The sequence below is a fragment of the Pararge aegeria genome, chromosome 3, assembly GCF_905163445.1.
Source record: "Pararge aegeria chromosome 3, ilParAegt1.1, whole genome shotgun sequence".
Lineage (NCBI taxonomy): Eukaryota > Metazoa > Arthropoda > Insecta > Lepidoptera > Nymphalidae > Pararge > Pararge aegeria.
The window spans coordinates 17,646,638-17,651,235 of record NC_053182.1 but is presented as its reverse complement, the minus strand read 5'-3'; the positions used below and the strand labels follow the sequence as shown (position 1 = coordinate 17,651,235).

The following is a 4,598-nucleotide window of genomic DNA, read 5'->3' as shown; positions in this document are numbered from 1 at the left end:
AAGCGTACCTTCTTAAAATTGTAACTTTGTCACTTTCTTACCGAGGACTTTAAGTTGATTTTATTGGCTAAATAATAAGTTTTTCTTTTTAGCCCCGGAAAGATTTCGAACATTAATGGCAAATTGCTTGGAATTATAAATTATACACTGATTAAATCGTGAATAAAATTTATTAAAAACAGTACAAGGAATAGAGTTAATAGATTATAATACTGAGATTTTATTATAAATATATTGAAAAATACTAATAACAAAATTAAATTTATCTTTACCTATCTTGTCAGAAATTTATTCAGCAGATTATTTATTCAGAAAAACATTCTAACTAAAGCGTTACCTTCAAATCTACTAACTATGTGAATTCCCTACTAATTTGTTTCTTATTGTCATATATGTCATAATAATTAGGTAGGCACTGTAAAATAAATGTCTTTACCTAGAAATAAATTTATAAGAGTGCAAAAAAAACATTAGGTTCCACCGAGATTTGAACTCGGATCGCTGGATTCAAAGTCCAGAGTGCTAACCATTACACCATGGAACCGATGGATGTAGTTGCTCAATTTATTACATACTTTATCTTAGAACATACTTATACCTCGCGGATATATCCACAGAGTACAGAAAAAAAAGAGAAAGGCGATCGATCATCCGCTATTTGTACGAGATCCGACGTCGCAAGTCCTAACTTCAAGAACGCAACGGTCCTGCTAAAACACAATTCTACTTGCAATGAGAATCCACCGAGGGCACGATACGATTGTTTCATAGATAATAATTAAACATGTATAATGAATAAGGCGATTAAAGATGTACAATATAATATAAGGCGTTTCGCAGTTTCCGTTTTGCGTCATCTTTCTGAATAAATTCGGAGAAAACTACTCTACAATCGGTTGGATCCCCATTGTAGAATCGTTTTCTATTATCGAGACTTCGGAGCAATACGACTAGTTAAAAAATTTAAAAGCTTATTTTAGCCAGTTAGTTCTTCTACGGTAATAAGTTGTGAGATCCTTGTAATACCAAGTCGGTTACTTTAACTTCTGTCTTAAGTTATTAAGTACAATGACTGCTTCGGTACTGAAAATTCAGGTTTTTAGTTTTATCCACAACGAATACATTATAGGAGGTCTGAAAATGGCCTGCACAGCATCGAGATAAGAATGGTAAGGCCGTACCACCCGATTTATAATTCTGCAGAAAGTAAAAAAAATAATATTACACTTTTAATAGTTGTAACTATAGATACAAGTTTATACTTCTTCAAATCATTAATATCACAATGAAAGCAGCGCAGCTCAAATAAATGAATTCAGTAGGTGCAACGGTATGTGTAAGCCCGCTGCGCATACAACGTTTAAAGTCGGCTGGTCCTCCCTCTAGGTTTTTTTTATCTGAGGTTTTGATTCAAACCTTATAATTTCATTCTCTTACCCAACTGTTTAAACAAAATTATTTTAACAAATAATACTTAGACTTGTAACAAAAAATAGGTGGTAGATAATCATGTAAACAAACCATGAAAGCTCTTGTTGAATGCCTCAATACTTGTTTATTTATGTATGTATACTGTATATTTAATTTTATTATTAATATTTATTATTACATTTTGTGTCATTTGACTTATTTTACACTCTAACACTTTTTAATTTCGTGTTTAGTATACTGTTCACTAGCAAATTTGGTGTTTACAATTCTTATAGTTATTCTAATGTTTACTCTTCTTTTTGTCTTTGTTTCAATATCTATGGCTGTATAGCTGTAATAGTCATTCGCACCTCGTTCCTTGCACGTCTTGGCTGGAAGAGTTTTCTATGTAACGATGAAGCTGCCAACTTGTACGCTCTATATAATTTGCTCTATGTATTATTGCCTCTATTAAATTTTTGTCTGTGTAGCTACAATAATAGTGTAAATTTATTCTTTCTTTTCTAAGCATTTCTCCATACCCAGTGGCGTGCACTTCATACATGCACCGAAGCACTGCCTACCCTAAAATTGATATATAACTCGTATAGGAGGATGATTTTTGCCATTTGTTGCAATCTACCTGCTGTTTGTATACCCAGAAAATAACTCAGTGCACGCCACTGTCCATACCTACCCGTGGGCCGTATCCACGGAGTTTAAGTGCACACTGCAGTCCGTACCCTGTCCTGTTAGAATCGCCGCTCATATATAATTCAGCATCACCCACGTGCGTCCGTACGCAATCAGTATTGTGAATAATAAATGCGCAGTTCGGCGGACAATGATTACGCTCCTCGCGAGATTCACGAAGATTTCAGCCCCCAATTTACGGTAATCCTACTTTGGGCACAGGACATATACTTATTTGTGTTTTTCTTTTAACTTTTATCTATAAAAAAGTGGTCATAGCTCAGTGAGTAGGTTTGGTTCGGCCTCCCTTACGAGATTCACAGCATGCGCCTGTAACTTTTCGGAGTTTATGTGCAATTTTAGTTTAAGTAATTATTATTTTGACGGCCGATTGGCGCAGTTGGCAGCGACCTTGCTTTCTGAGTCCAAATCTGCGGATTTGATTCCCACAACTGGAAAATTGTTGTGTGATGAACACGAATTTTTTTCAGTGTTTGGATGTTTATGTGTATATTATAAGTATTTATGTTTATTATTAATTAAAATATTCATCAGTCATCTTAGTGCCCATAACACAAGCTACGCTTACTTTGGGGCTAGATGACGATGTGTGTATTTACATAGTATAAAAAAAATTGCATCGGGGTTAATAACACTTACTGAAATAATATACAAAACCAAAACAAAATTAAGAAAAGCTTTATATAAGTAAATAATAATCTTAAAATATCAAATATATTTACCAAAAAGATACATTATTATGTATATAAAACCGACTTTGTTGTACAAATACAAAGCAAGAAATCAATATTTTCATTATAGATCATATACTTCGTCTACCTTCTTATATAGAAATTAGGAAAGTACCAGAAGTTTCTACATTTCACACATCATCCACATCGGTTCATTAGCGACGATGTTATCCGCGAACTTTGATCTGTTCCTTTTTTTTGAAGTCGGTTAAAAAGTATTAAGACAGCAAGGAAAGATGCTTAAGTAAGTACCTACGTGTACGAGTATTTACTCTAACAGTAGAATCCTTACAAGTAAGTATTATAAATGCGACAGGGTCTTCTTTATTTTTATTTATTTATTTATACACATTATTTGTACACCACGAATAGAAAAACAAAACAATGGACACAACAAGAATAAACTTGAAAGGATACAAAGGGCGGCCTTATCGCTTAGTAGCGATCTCTTCCAGGCAACCTTAGGATTAGGAAAACCAAGGGAAACCGATTGGTGGGGTGTATTATTATTATATATTCATACTTACAATTACACACGCATACTTATCCAGATTACACACATAAAATACTAATAATAATAAATATAAAAAAAATAATAAACTAATATATAACTACTATAACTACTTAAATATGAGTAAGAGTTATACTAAATGTTCTTTGTTTGTCAAAGTCAAAGTCAAAGTTGAAGTTAATTGAAAGGACTGAGAGTAACTTAGGCTACTTCTTGTCCCAAGAAAAACAACGGTTTTCAAGGAATTTGTAAAAGACCGTAACAAAGGCGTACAAATAACGCGGGCAACACTTAGTAGATAATAATTGGAACAAATATAAATGCCTTTATAATATTAGGTTTAATCAAACATACCACGAACTTTCACCAGATTGAGGTTAACACGTTAGAAACGTCTTCCTTTCGCAACCTTTTAACGACCTCTCTGGCGCAGCGGTCAGCGATGTGGTTTTATGTTGAAGGTCCCGGGCACGATACCTTGCAGGGGAAATTTGTGAATTTGTAATTTCTGAATTTTCTTTGGTCTGGTCTGGTGGGAGGCTTCGGGCGTGTTTAGTCACTTGCGAGATTGTAGTCAAGGGTTAACTTGTAGTGGAATAAAAAAAACTCGCACTTGTAGCATAAGTATAATATTATGAGGTCGCCGCACTCTTTAGACGAGTAAAAGGCTGTATCATACAGTCGATAAATTTAGCGAATTTAATACGCGGTTCCATGGTGTAATGGTTAGCACTCTGGACTTTGAATCCAGCGATCCGAGTTCAAATCTCGGTGGAACCTGACTTTTTAATCGTGTTTTATTTATTTGTTATTTCATTACTAGCACACATCTGAAATGTAATATAATAAAAATTGATATCATATACATTCGCGGCGTAACTAGTGCCGATAGGGGAAGAAGAGATTAGTTATCAAAATGATGTATTTTGTTTATTTTAATTGGTACTATCCGCCAACTCGATCTCTCTGTTTTCCAGTTTCCTAAATCACTTTTCGCTAAGTTTTGTTAATAAGAACGTCATTTGTAATAAAAAAGTTTGTTAATAAGTACGTCATTTGGAAAAGAGCAACTACTGAGTTTCTTGCCGGCTCTTCTCGGTAGAATCTGCTTTCCGAACCGGTGGTAGAGTCACTACAAACATACATACTTGACGTTTCAAAAGTGCTTTTAAAGTTGAAATAAATGAATTTGAATTAGAATTAGAATTTAATATTTTCGATTGTTTATAGTC

The 4,598-nt window shown here is 33.9% G+C and overlaps 2 non-coding genes across 2 annotated transcripts; one reads left to right on the top strand and one right to left on the bottom strand.

Moving 5' to 3' along the window:
• Positions 1-472: 472 nt before the first annotated feature.
• Positions 473-544, bottom strand: Trnaq-uug. The gene has a single exon. It is a non-coding gene; the product is annotated as a tRNA-Gln (tRNA).
• A 3,530-nt stretch (positions 545-4,074) lies between these two features.
• Positions 4,075-4,146, top strand: Trnaq-uug. The gene has a single exon. It is a non-coding gene; the product is annotated as a tRNA-Gln (tRNA).
• The last annotated feature ends 452 nt before the right edge of the window (positions 4,147-4,598 follow it).